Raw genomic sequence first — 15697 nt, 5'->3', positions numbered from 1 at the left:
ATGTCACAATAATAATCAATTCTTTAAAGTGCATTGATACATGTGTAAAATCCCTTCGACCAGAAAAGTTGGCGCAAATTCCACCAAACTGACTCCAAATCATTGCATATTTCCCAGCGGATATTTAATAAGAATTAAAACGGAACAAAAATAGGAACATGGAACGAAATATCGAAACACATAGAAATTTGAGTCATGTATTCGTGGTCTAAAAATCAGGAAACCTACAAATGTAATAAAAAAAATTAGAAATTTCCCAAATATTTTTTGTAACTACGTTAGTTAAACGAACAGAATAATCTGATTCATATGTCTGGAATATCATTACTTTGTTGAATTGAAAAATAGAATCAGATGGAATAATCTCCCCGAAACTTTCTCGCCTATTCACCAATAAAAGTTTTATCTTCACTTTGTCCTACATAAAGGTGTGGACTTCGCGTTAAGTCCTTAATGCTTTGCGTAGCATTGGCGAACATTAACATTAAAATGTAGATATTTGGCACAAATATAGCCTTTTTACTGAATCTATGGAGTGAATATCTACTTTTGATGCTTTTTTGCAGATCTATTATAACAAAAATTTGTCATGGAACTATAGTTATAATCACAAACACCGAGTTTCATTGATTTAATTCATTGCGATTATGAGTTGCATAGCTTAAATGCATACGAAAACACAGATCTACAGGCGGTCAATCGTGTGGTTCAAAATTTGATATGAAACGACGTTTCAGATGCCAATCTACTTATGTCTTTGGATTTGTAGTCATCAAATTCACTTGTATTCGAAATGGCAAACAGACAGAATAGATTGCGCTCAAAATATGAGAGAAATCTACAAATTTGATCGTAATTCCTCATGCCAAATTTCATTTGTCTAGCTCGAAGTGTTTTTGAGTTATCATATTCACTGACAAACAGACAGACATACTTCTAAAAAAATGTTTTTCGAACTCAACGAGGTTTGAAAAGTGGAATTTTGTCAAAATCTCGAGTTAGATTATTTATTTTGGTCCATTGCAATGTTTCTTCTATATTTCGTATACGAGAAACAAAAAAATTAAATCCGCGCATTGGTGGACTTCACGATATTTCCCTAACGAAAGAAAAATAGTTTTTACTTTGGCACTATAGATTTCAAAAAAATGTTGTCAATGAAAAAGGAAAGTATCAGAAAGACAAAATAATTAATTGAAGAAAAAATTAAATTATTTTTTTAAGAGGAAAAATAAAATTTGCATGCCTTATATATTTAGATTTTATTTTCTTTTACAACAGAAATTCATAAATTTTTTACAAGTATAATAAATAATAACATTAAGTACAAAAATTCAAAAGACGCTTTCAAAATATCATTTTTAATTAATAATTTAGAAGTAGCTAATTACTACTAATATTTTTTTAATGAACGAATCGCAGTCAATAACAAAAATGCACAGACCTCTAAAATTCAAAGAAATCTCAGACCTCTATGAATTTGAAAACACATTTTGGGGATCATATTTATTAACCCGATAACTGAGAAACGCTTTGAGCTAGACGGATGAAATTTGGTACGTGGACTTAGGGTAAGAGTTATAGAATCCTATTAAATTTTGACCAAACTTTCTTTAGGATTTTCCTATCCGATTGAACAAGTACAAGTGAACACAATAATCACAAAACATAAAGAACTAGAGAAATGAAATTTGGTACATAAGTTTGGAAATCAAATACATCGAGTTGTTGACTTTTTGTGAATCTATACTTTTGTACGCACGTCAATGAAATAAGTAAACCAACGGGAATTGTCTCCCGAACTTTTTTTCGCATATTCTTTAATAACGGTGTTATCCCAGACAATGTACACAATAAACAGAGCAGATGTGAGACAACAAAAATAAACTTATTGTCTGATAATTTAACTGAATCATGGGCATAAACTTAAGTCTAAACAATTTAACTGAAATTAAGTATAACCAATATCTCAAAGAATCAGAACCAAAGAATCAGCTGGTCGCCAAAGGAGACTATAAGTAATAAATAATAATAAAAATTTTTTAAAAAAATTCAGAAAAGAAATACATATGTTTATTTCTCTTTAGTTTTTCTCGATCTCAAATCATTCCAAATATCTTGTTAAATACATCGTTATCAGAATATTTGTGAAATAAGAGCAGTGACTGTTTTTTTATCTCCATTTTACGTAATAGATAAAGGGTGCATCTAAACAAAAGTTCACAACAACAAAAAAAACTGCTGTTTTAAATGATAAGAAAACTTTTCCCAAGGTAAGCGACAGCTGCATGAAAATTGATTGGATACAAATATAAGTGTTTGTAGAATGGAAAGAATGGAAAGTTTCGAAGGTTATTTTACAGAATATATTTACACTCAGGCCAGGCTTTTAGTCAATCGGGCCAACTCTAATCGAATGTACTGGCCCCCTCACCCGAATTCAACTACTTTCAGCTTAGTTCAGTGGAGTAATTAGCATTGAACAGTCAGAGATAACATCTCAAGGGAGCAAATTTATTTTAAAATTTTAAAAGTTTTTTTCCTTGTATCTCATATATACAATGGAAACGTATTATAATTATAAAATAATTTTAATTTTATGTTTTGTGGAAATTTTACTCGGAAATAAAATTTTGTCACTACGTCGGGCAGCCTATTTACAAACACGATAATTAAAACGAAGCGATTCACATGGGTGAAATTTGGTTTTCTGCCATTATTTCCAAATTCTACCGCCCATCAAATTCTGATGACAATTGGAAGGATTAAGAATGTAATATGTATGTTAATATATATCAGATTGCAGATATGTATAATAGTAAAATTAAATCAATCAAAGATAGACTGTCCTTTGGTCCACTGGACAGTCTGTTCGCGGGTATACGACATTGAAAAACGCGAGTATTCAGAGAGATGAAATTTGTTATTGGGCTTTGCCATTCAAATTTTTTATATCTACCGTATTTGGCATCCAACTGAAGAAATAAAGACTCTAAACCGCTTTCTTGGATGCTTCTTTTATTATAAACCTCATAACACACCATATTGCGTTCTTATATTAGAAAAATTGAAAAGACAGCGTTCTCATCAACTCTCCCCCCTTCCTTTAACTCTAAATCCCAAAATTCTTAAAAACTCAAAAGAGAGAGAGAGAGAGAGAGAGAGAAGAAAAAAAAGAAAGAAATATTAAACACTTGAAATTTTTTCATCTCGACTCTGAACTATTTAAGGCTTACTGCCCTTTACACATTAATATTTTTAAAAATACTATATGTAAAATTAAATGCTTTGAGCTTAATTGAATTGCGATATATATTGCAATGAGCTGTAAAAAAATAATTTTCAATGACATTACGATTGTCATTTAAATACTTAAGGAAATTTTAAAAAAACGCGATACAATTCCTACACTCACGCACACACATACACATATGCACATTATATTAAGCATGTAATAATTTTTTCCCCCAAAAAAATAATGCTTTGCTCCCATCAGATTCACAAAAGTAGTGCTTAAAAAAATTATTAAATTTGAGAAGCATAAACCTTTGAAGATTTCTATAATTCCATTTGAAATTCCATTCTATTTTGACTGTATTAATCACTCTATATAAGAACCAGCTTAAACTCTTTATGGTCCTTGAGGAATGAAAGCTTTGAAATCTTCCTTTCCTTCTCCAAATTCCAAAACCAGCTGTTTTGTTTTTATTATTGATTTTAATTTAGTTTCTATATAAGCAATTTTTAAATAATAAATATTATGAGATATTGAAAAATACAAAGCATTTAGTTATAAGTAATCTTCTAAAAAATTGCCTTTAATATCTCACACGCGCGTGTCTGTGTGCGTAATTAAATGCAATGGTAAACGAAGTTACAGAACATTAACAAAATTTAGGCAAGTTAATACAAAATTTGCAACAGCTGTTGACTAATAACTAATGGGCTATAATTAATTGTAGACTTTAAAAAAATTGAAGAAATTTTAAAATAAATGTTCTGGAACTTAAAACGTATTTGCTTAAGCTAATAAGTATTTACCTTCTGACTAAATATGAATATATCTCTCTTTTAAGCCAAATAAAGATATATAACGTTGTCAATGCAGCAAAAAAAAAAAAAAAAAAAAAAAAGGGGGGGGGGGATCTCGAAACATTGCGCTCTTTTCTAAAGTTGCAAAGTTTCCAAAGTTCCTAGGCCCCAGAGGTGAATTATTAAATAGGTAGAGCAGGCCTTGCCTACTGATAGCTCCTAGGAGCCAAGAAATTTTGAGGGACTCCATCACTTCTAGATTTGTTTATGCTATTTTCAGATTCATTTAATGAATGCTTTTATTTGTTTTACAAGGCCATGTAGAATAAATTGAGACTAAAATCAATTCTCTTCCATCTTTTAGAATATTATTTCTAGGAATTAATATTACTGCTTGTTTTTTAAAGTTCGTATGCAGCTCAGTGCTTTTTTTTATAGTTAATTGATTGATTTATAAGTCACAAGCTCAAATAAACTTTGTATTTGAAAATTTTTAATTCATTTTAAAAAGTTCTGCAGATTTTCACAACGTTATTAAAAATTGTTTTTTTTTAATCTAAAATAATTTTTTCAATACAAGAAATACAAAAACAAACTTTTTTTCTAATGCAGAAATTTTCTTTTATTTAATAATTAGTCAGGTCCTAAAATTTACAATTTTGTACATATCGTCATTATCAGGCATCCATTATACTAAAAATTTTATACTTTTCTATGTATAAAATAGTGAGTTGTGCTGTACAGAATATGCCTCAATAAACAATAATAAATTTACCGCTTTACCATTTTGAAATATGTGCCCTATAGAGAAAATAAACTCGGGATTTAAGCTTAAGCGAGTCTGCGCGCCATCTGGTGATCACGGGAGAAAAAGAAAATGGACTGTCTCCTTTATCATCGACTAATATTGAAAATCACGAGTAATATTTTTTTAAAATGAATTATTTCAAAATCTGACAATTATGTTATTTCTAATACTAATGAAAAATGAATGTGTATACTTTTGGCCTATAGCAACGAAATTTGACACTTATATATTTTGGAAAGTAAAAATGTGCAATTTGCAGCGATTCTTTTGAAGTTTTAATTAGAATGTCAACTAATTAAAAATTAAGTTGAATTGAGCGTTTTTCCTCGATATCTTCCGAAAATATTATTGCAAAAAGTAAATTTTACACCATTTCAAAATTCTAAAAAATTGTCTTTTTAATGATGCTGATTTAATAATCATGCAAATATTTCCTGAATTTTTGGCAATTTTTTAGAATTTTTTTTAAAATTTCGAACAATAGATTACATTGTTGCTCTGAAATTTAAACCGCTCCCATTGTTTCATTAATGAATCGCGTAATTTTCTTCCATTATCTAAAGCTAAAGAAAGATTCTGTTTAATATCTGCCTAGTTTGTAAGTAAAGTACTAAAGTAAAGTTTACTAAAGTTTTTTAGTAAAGTTAAAATATCTGGACTTCTAATAGATGAACCGGATGTTTACGTATTTAATAGAGCTGGGATATTATGGGACTGTCTCCATTTATGTGCATAATAAATAAAACTTAAGTACGATGATTAAAATAACTTGGCATTAAAGTCAAACAATTTAGTGGAATCATGAAGTTATATCTAAACGATTAATCTGAAATCAAATATGGCTATTATTTCTTGTGAAACAGCTGGTCGACTGAGACGACTAGCACTCCATTAAGAATATGATTTCTCCTCTCTACTTCATAAAATTGTTGATCCTGCCCAGATTTTTATTTTCAGAGCCTTTTGTGCTTTGTAGTGTATAATGAAGAATTCTAAATATATTAATTACTTTTAAACACATTTTTTTTTTTAGATTCATTGCAACCAAAATTTGAAACGCACAACAATTTTAATTAATAGATTGCAAACTAAATTTCATTAATTTAAATTGTTGCGAGTTTTTTTTTTTCTCTCATTTATATGCATGTGAAAATACAGGTAGACAGACAATTGGATTTGATTCTAAATTTGATGCAAAGCTATACTTTAGGTATTAAATCCGCGTGATAAATATTACTTTTCTAGACTTTTCGTTTTCATAGTTATTTATTCACCTAAAATAGGACAGTCAAACAGACAGATTTTCTTCAATGGATTTCGTTTAAAATTTAGCAGGAGTCAACTATTTGGAGTAAAATCCGTATACTAAATTTCATCTATATAGCTCAAAGTATTTTTCAGTTATCAACTCACAAATGAACAGATAGACATAACACCACAAATGTATTTTTCGGATGCAGGAAAGAGTAAAACGTGGTTGTAGTTATGTGTCAAATTGCCATTTCAATCTCTTGAATAAAAAGTTCATCCAAAAATGTTCATTCTGGTACTTGAGTTTTAATCGTATTTTAGTGATTAATCACTATAAAAATTCGCCAACGATTGCACGTTAGTAGGCTTTTTCGTAACTATTATTTGTCCAAAGCCTCATTTATAGTAGTCAGAAAATAAAAATCTGAGCACTTATGGCCATGGTCTTAACAAATCTTCATAATTTTACGCAAGGGTGTGAAGGCGGATAACACTTTTATTAGAGAATATGCGAGAAAGTTTCGAGAACCACTCTCGTTAATTTAAATTATTATTTGCATTCTTGTAGAAATCGACGTGTTGAGTTGTTTAAATTGGCTCGTGTATGTTACAATTTTCACAAAATGAGCTGGATTGTGTAAGTATACAAAAAATATGAGAAGAGTTGATTTTTCTCTTCTAAATTAAATTTGAAATTACACCCACAATTTTTGAAAAGTGACTTTATATCTTCCAGTCGAATCTGTTATTTTATCAGCAATATTGAAAACTTAATAAAAATCTAAACTTCTAATCCGAAGCTTCCTTAGACTTAATTCGTCTGCCTTTATTTGAAATTTGCATTTTACTCGTAATTATATAGCAGAGCAACTTGCGTACGCACGCACAAAGATGTATGAGGGAAACGAAGTAACCAAAAGAATGAAAAGCAGCATAATAAGATATACTTAAAAATTGTTTTAAAAATATATAAAAAATTTTATGGGAAAAATTGATTTTATTGGAAAGTTAATTAATGGAATTTTAAAACTGTATAAAAATGGTTTTTGTATATCTAATAACAATTAAAACATTTTTTTTAACTAAGCATCTACTACAGAAGTAACTACATGACAAATTGGGTCACTTTAAGATCAACGATCTTGCCCGCAGACTTTTTAAACAATTTTTTTCATAAGGTAAATGACATCACATGATGTGTCATATAACAATGGCATATATCCAAATATGTGTCAGTCTTATTTACTGCATTTTAAATTCTCCTCATAATATTGTAGAAATATCTTTTCTTTATTATTTTACTAGCCGCCTTTGTCCACCTGCTAGTTCGCCAGGAATAATGTGCACTAAAATTTTCAATTAAACATTTGATGTGAGTGATCTCTAAACAGCTTCTTCAGCAAAATATTTTTAAGCTTCAAATTTTGATTGTTATATAACTCATATTAATATAAAAGCTTTATGCCATTCTGTTCATTGTACTATGCATATATATCTCCATTTTTTTGTCCATAAAATTTGAATTTTAAATTGTAGCGGCAGTGATTAAACTTCGATAACATAAAAGCTTTTTTTCTGAAACCAAACAAATTTGTTAAAAATACTAGTACAGAAAAGAGAATCCAGTTGTTGTTTTTAATGGCACGTCATAAACAAGTCCTTTTGAATAACTTTAATAGTAACTTTTATTAACAAATACAAATACAAAATTAACAAATACTATTTTAACAAACAGTAACTTTTATTTTGTTTCTATCAATGAAATGTACTTTTGAACAAATTATGAAGTGTAAATTTTATTCAGTCAATAGTTTCTAAGGAATCATATTCAGAAAAAATATTTTTGCTACTCCAACTTTTAAATTAAAAAAAAAAAAAAAAAAAAAAAATGCTTCTATTTTCTGCTGCCAAATCTGACCCACTTCTGAACATCACAATTTTAAGTCAATCAATAATCTCATAATTTTAAGTTAATCAGCGGTGGGGAAACTCCGGAAGCTGATTAGCATACCTTCTTTGAGACTGCCAATGGAGTGGTCTAAAATCACTAGTTTTTATAAAATACAGGGTGTTTATAAAGTCCCGGACCCATTTTGATGTTTAATAACTCATAAAATAATAAAGATATAAACAAACTTATGGCATTTATTGATGGAATAACTCATATATTTTCCTTTTCAGGTTTGAATATTTTTACTTTTGTAAATATCGTCTGCGCATGTGGTTAATTTCAGATAATTTCATTTTCCAGTCTATCTGTACTTTTCTAAATATTGTCTGCTTATTAATTGCATTTTTCTCTCTTTTGTTTTTGGCAACTATTGCAATGTTATGTTTACTTTTGATGTGTTTGTTCTATGTAGTACTTTTGTATGTGATGTTTTATTCGAACGGATATTAAGGAGAATGCGTACACCACAAGAGAAAGCACAGATTTTATGGTGGTTCATAGAAATGAAATCGATAGTGCAAGCACAGAGAAATTTCAGAAGAATTTACCAAAAAGATCCTCCATCCAAAAACAGCACCTTGCGGTGGAAAAATTTTTTTCTAGAAATTGGAAGTATCCAAGATAAGAAACGTTCCAGACGTCCTTGCACAAGTGATTTTGATGTTGAGCGTGTCAGAGAGACATTTTTACACAATCCTAGAATATCTGTGAGATCAGCGGCAACAGAATTGGATATGCCAATTTCGACGGTGTACAAGGTTATTAAGAAAAAATTAAGACTGCATGCATACAAAGTTCAAACTGTTCAAGTTTTGGAACCGAACGATAGGCCTAGGAGGATGGCCTTCGCAACAGATATGCTAAGGAGGATAGAAGATGCTGCTGATTTTCTGAAGAGCATAATGTTCTCCGATGAAGCATCCTTTCATGTTTCTGGCATTGTTAATCGCCGTAATGTGCGCAAATGGCTCTGTGGATGCCGACATGCTTGTCGCTACCTGGCGTGAAATTGACTATCGACTTGATATTCTCCGTGCGACGAAGTGGGCACACGTGGAAGTTCATTGACAAGGGTCGTGAAACTTTTTGAGTCAATTTAACCATTTATGTTATTAATTTAAATCTATCTTTATTATTTTATGAGTTATTAAACATCAAAATGGGCCCAGGACTTTATAAACACCCTGTATTAATATTCAAATTTCCATAGTGCTACTTTAGTCGTAATAAAGTGAACTTTTCCTTTTATTTTAAACTGCTGGTGCCTCAAGAATATTTTACTATATACGACTGATGAGGCCGAGGTTCTGAACGAACGTATAAAATTCATTATTCATTAAAGTATTTATTGACTCATTTACTACTAGATGCATCTGCCTAATGCTAAGTGTCTAAAAATTAGGTATTAGAACAGATTCGAGTTGACAACCTGTATAAATCTTAACATACAGAAAACATGTTTGCCTTAAATACTACAGAATTATTGAATTAATAATTAGATATTTTAAAAGTCCACAGAAACATTTTTCTTGCACTTATATTTCTAAAATTTATCACATTTCATATTTATTACATTTTTTTGCAGCCACTCATTAAAAATTGCACTGTTCAAGGTTTCGTTTGAAATAAGAGTTAGCTTAATCTTTTCATTTGAGCTTTTCTCAATATGAGGGTAACATGTTGCTAAAAGCTAATTTTTCCCATGAGCACTCGGGCAGGTTAATTTAATTTATTTTTTTATAAAATAATTGTTGGGAAATATTTCCAAAATATTTTTTGAAATCTATTCAATATAGAAATTTAATTTATGCGTTAAATAATTTAAATCAGATATAGTACTTCTTTTTAACAAAGATTGAATTGTGGATACACTTTCCCAACATAGATAAAAGCGCCATCTGTCGGTAAAATTATTTAGATAAAATAAACTACTGCTGAAGGAGATGCAGTTTATATTGGCATGTTCGTCGCCCTGAGGTTATGTCTATTTTTTAACGTAGAAGCTACGAGATATTGTATAATTTTTAATCTTAATTTAATTTTGAATCATTTAATTTTAATTAAATTTTCAATTCAATTTCATAAGTAACGATATTTTCCCAAATTTCTTGGCAATCTTATGTCAGCAAAAGATAAATGCCCCATCATAAATATTGAAGTGTAGAGAATTTTAATCCTATTTATTGTTTGTGAGAAGGTGTGTTTTAAGAACTGTTGTCAAAGACATAGCTTCTAGTTTAAATCTATAATTTAAGAAAATGTGCAACGGTCAACATCTCACAAATTATCATAACTATTAATAGTTACACTATAATTTTTTTATATAAAATGTTGCTTACTTCCAACCAATTTATATAAAAAAAATATTTGTTGGATATATTATTTAGAGTACCTTGGGGACAATCAGGATTCACCAAACGAGAGAATTGTAAAATGTTGAAAATCTCGAAATGTATAAACCAGTTAGTAAAAAACAGTCGTGTCGCCATCTATGAAGAGGAATTATAAACAGCAATCTTATTACCTTCATTGTTTAATATTATTATAAAAAGCCCAAGCCACTTTTGTAGGCCAAGTTTATTATAATAGTTTGGGCCATTTCATTTAATAAGCCGAGTATAAGAGTTACAAAATATTAAATTTTGGCGTGAATTTAGCATTTTTATAGAATTTATCAGGACATCCTCAGCGATTAATCCCTAGCATGCGCCAATAATATCCAAAACCCGAATTTGTATTTTAGCTGTATGAGTATCTATACTAATATGAGTACCAAATTTCACCAATGTAGCTCTTTTTCTTTTGTAGTTATCGTGTTAATTGATATTAGAACATCCAGACCTCCTTTTACAGGTTTTACTAAAAATTTGACAGAAATTTACAAATTTGGTGCAACGAACGTATATCAAATTTCAACCCTCTAGCTCCGAGCGGTTTCGAGTTATCTTAGTCATAGACTGACAGATGGACATTTTCTAAAAATGCATTTTTCAGATTTAGAGGGGTCTAAAATGTGGAGATTCGTGAAAATTTCGAGTGCGAATTTTTTGACGACTACTATACTTTCTTTGTACTACGTATACGAGAAAGCTATAATAAAGGCTTCCGCTTCAGTTACAATTATTTGACAAAAATTTTCAGAGCTCTAAGAATCCATTCAAATAGTGAAAATAATAAGTTGTCTTTTTAAATTTGCATCCTTAAGTCAGAAAAAGCTTTTAATTTTGAGAAAACATAAAATGAATCAAAATAATTTACAACTGAAGCGTTTTTTAAATAAAATTTTATTGTCTTAAGACAAATTATCACATTTCATTCACAACTTTCAAATGTGAATTCAAACAAAAGAAATCATACATATTATACAATAATAATGATTTAAAAAAATGAATCTCTGAGCAAAGAACGTAGATATATCTATGAATAAAAATAGATTAACAAGTGTAAGTAGATTCTATCGATGCACAAAAACAAATAAAATTATTAACGAAAACAATAAAATTTATTAATAAATAAAACAGCAAATAATCAGTAACATTAATGAATGGATATATAAATATAAGTGAAACAGATAATGATTATACATTGAACAACAGGGAAAAATTATCACAATATTTTCTACTTGGTATTGAAAAGTAACAGAAATCACATGAATGACATTTGTCACATTACACGACACACCATTTTAACACGGAGAAAGTGAAACGAAGAAAAGGCACTGGAGCCTTTTATTACAAAATGTGAGAAAAGTACTTTCACATACTTGTGCAATATTTATTACATTAGAAGATATTGCTTGGTATCACTAAAATTGTGATCTGAAGACTGCATATTTTGTATTATATCACATATTTATATTCATCATATGGCAGAATTCTTAATTTCACAATATAATAGGTCTTTTAAACAAAAAATAAATGACTGATGGTTGGCAGTATTAATTTGTTTAACAAAGTTTGAAATGGGTGGTGCCACTGGGATTACTATTATTCCACTTCAAAATGTAAAATTTTGTTACTTTTCAGCATTAATATGATCAGAAATACTATCTATTGCAATGGTTCTTACGACATGATTCTGAGAAAATTTTTACAAATTTTCATTGATCATGGTTTCCTACAGACCCAAACCATCCCTCACTCATATGTCTGTGAGTGCATTAAGGTCAATATGATTAGTTAGTTACTGTGTGTACTAAGGATAATTATGTCTATTAATAATAATGGAAAATGTATGTGTTTGAATGTTGGCATTTTAAAGACTAGACTAATGGATCTGCCACTATCAAATTTGATGCAAATATAATTTAGAGAATAGAAATGTACACATTGGAGAGTTTTTAAATTTTTTTAATTAATTATGAAGATTTTGATATTTTCCACAATGACTTCTGGAAATATGATAGCACAATTATTATTTTTAAAACATTTTAAAATTCACCCGTTTTTATTGCATCATTTTCCTCCAATGTTGAAAGATATAGAAGAATTTATTATTATAATTAACTATATAGCTTACAGGTACAGCACCTGAGGAAAAAGAAAGTGAAATCTAGGTACTGAAAAAAGTAATGTACAATTAGATGCTAGATTACAGGACAATTATGTTCCTAATGACACTGTAATATCATAGGATTAGGCTTCATTACAAAAGTTCATTTGCACAATAAACAGAATAGGTATAAGACAATTAAAACAACACAACTTTAATATCTGTTACAATTTAATGCATATTGAGGGAATTATGGCCATCATGTATAAGAGAATATATAGTAATCAAATGCAATCAATATTCCTGACAAGACAACTGATCACCAAAGACGGCTATCAATAATAACCGGTTAATCACATTGAGCGTAATATATAGTATTTCGCCCGTGTTGACTTGTGAATAAGATAATTCGAATAGCAGACTGGCTTTAAATGGGTAAGAAGTATGTTGTTGTTGGTGCTGGTGCTGGAAGGGAGGTTAAAAACTCGCTGAGTTCGCATATTGACTTTTAAGTTCAAAAGGAATAGAAAATGAGGAGAGAAGGAAGGGTCATTATAATGAACAATTTTTGTACTGAAAGCTTTTCAATAGCTGCAATAGTTTTCAAGTTTATATTCCTGATATCTCCAAATAATCCACCTTCAACTTTTGGTTAAATGACTAGAAATTGTTTTATGCATCACTAAATTCAACCTCTCTCTATATATAACATCAACCATAAGCAGTAAGTATGCCAGATTAGCAAATGGAAATATAATCCAATAAAGCATCATAAGTTGTGATTATAATTTTAAATATTTCAAATTTTTTTTTCAAGATTCTTTAATTGATTTAAATTAACCACTATAGAGATGTCTTATTGATAAAAACTCTAAAATATGGAACTGCAAATTAACATGGCAATTTCAAAAAATCTATTAAACATTTACACAAATTTTGTAAGGAAAAAAAAGAAGAAAAATTTCATCTAAAATATGAATATGAAAAAAAAAAAAATACTAGCAACATAAAAGCAATGTTTTTATATTATTTAATTAACTATAATTTTTAATACAATAGCATTTGTAGTATTTTTAAGTTATAATTAAACCTAGTTACAGTTCTGATAGGAATGCATTAATTTCTGTGAAAATATATCACAATTCTAATATCAGTACTTTGCTCAACAGTGAAAATATAAATTTCCACAGTCTTTTTAAGAAATGTAACAATAAAAATTTTAATAATAAAGTATTTGCTATATTATTAATGGAAGCAATATGATTTCATTATCAATCAACATATATGATTTCTAATGATGCATGAGATGTTAATGAAATTGACAGATAAGGAATTGAAAGCAGCCAATTTGTCTCATTTCACCAGTATTGAACAGGTTATTCATGAAAAAATTTCATGATAAAATCTTCAAAGAAAAGAAATTAATAAATTTGTTAGTTACATCATATCAGCATTAATTTATAAGAAATATATAAACTATTTTCAAAAATAAATTGGATAATCTTAAAAATGGCAGCCAAAATTTTTGATACATTAAAAATTATCAATTCGGCAATTTTAATTAAACCTCAATTCAATTTATACATAAAGATTCTCCTAAAAGATAATGTTTTGTGAATCAGGAAGTTAAGAATATTTCTATAACATTTGTGAATTAAACATTCTCTTATCAAATGCAGAAATATGATATTTTTATACATATACATTTGAAAGATTTTTCTTCTTATTTTGGTATTTTTAATAGAATATACAAACTTGTGAGAAGATTTTTAAAGTATGGAAAGTTTTGCTAAATAAATTCTTAATATTTCTATCTTTTGTAAAGGTAAAAATCCATTTTAAATATTTCTTAAGCAAATTTTTAATAAAAATTTAATTTAGATTATTATGTATAACTAAAGCTACATATTTTCAGATTTTTTTCCTCTGAATAAAATATGTTACAATATTAAATAGTTTTTAAATTTATTAATGTCATTCTCAAAAATTTCTAGATTTCTATCAATAAAGAATGATTAAAAGATGATCCTGTGAAGTAGAACAAAATGATAAAGATGATTTTCATCAGATTATAAATTATCACAATGATTAAAACAAATTTCACAATATAGAAAACTATTCTAACACACTTAGAAGAATAATTATTGCTTTGGCAGCAGAAAATTTTATCTGGAGCATATAATGATATTTTGCAGCAGTGTATTAGTTTTTGCAACTGATTTATTTTATATCTATAAAGCATTCTATATTTACAATACAGAAAACTATTCTAACACACTTAGAAGAATAATTATTGCTTTGGCAGCAGGGAAATTTTATCTGGAGCATTTAACGATATTTTGCAGCAGTGTATAGTTTTTGCAACTGATTGATTTCATATCTACAAAGCTTTATTTACAAAGAATGCATTTCTTCAGGAGTTTTTTTCAAGGACGGATTAATCAAGATTATAATACAATCAATCTTTAGTCTTAAGAAGAGATTTTTGGTTTTCTGTATATAATATGCTATATATTACTTTGAATGAAAATTTATGGAAAATCATTTAAATTACTTAAAAACTATTCTATAAGTATTTTAATAGAAATAATGTCAATTAAAATTAAAAGCAACTAAAGAGTTTAAAAGAAATATAATACAAGAATATACCTAATAGAATACATTTAAGCAATGGAATATCAATTAACATATTAATAAAACAAAATATTTCTTAAATATAAAAGTTAAAAATAAATTTAACATGCATAAATAGTTGTTGATATATGACTTTGATTAAGCGAATCTACACTAGCTTAGTGGTTTTAGAGACAATATGCAATTAACTAATATATTGCTGTTAATTATAAAAGAGTTATTATTAAAATATTATGATACAATTACCATTAAAGTAGCTCAATAATTGCAGTAAAGACAACTTCTCTCAAGCTTGACTGTTAAAAAAATGTTCAAAAATTATAATACAATAAAGAAGCATTAAGATTTTAAAGTATTGAAGTTTGAAGTTCATAAAAAAATGAAGATATTAAAACAAATTTCTTCACAAATGTTACAGATAAAAATCCATAAAACACAAGTTACACAGTACTTCTTTCAATCAAAATCAAAATAGTAAGTTTCAAACTATTTCTTTTCCTTTCAATTGCAAAGTTAATTTCTCTCACTTC

Source organism: Argiope bruennichi, chromosome 5 (assembly GCF_947563725.1).
Source record: "Argiope bruennichi chromosome 5, qqArgBrue1.1, whole genome shotgun sequence".
Lineage (NCBI taxonomy): Eukaryota > Metazoa > Arthropoda > Arachnida > Araneae > Araneidae > Argiope > Argiope bruennichi.
The sequence above is the reverse complement of the archived record's forward strand: the minus strand, read 5'-3'. Positions refer to the sequence as shown.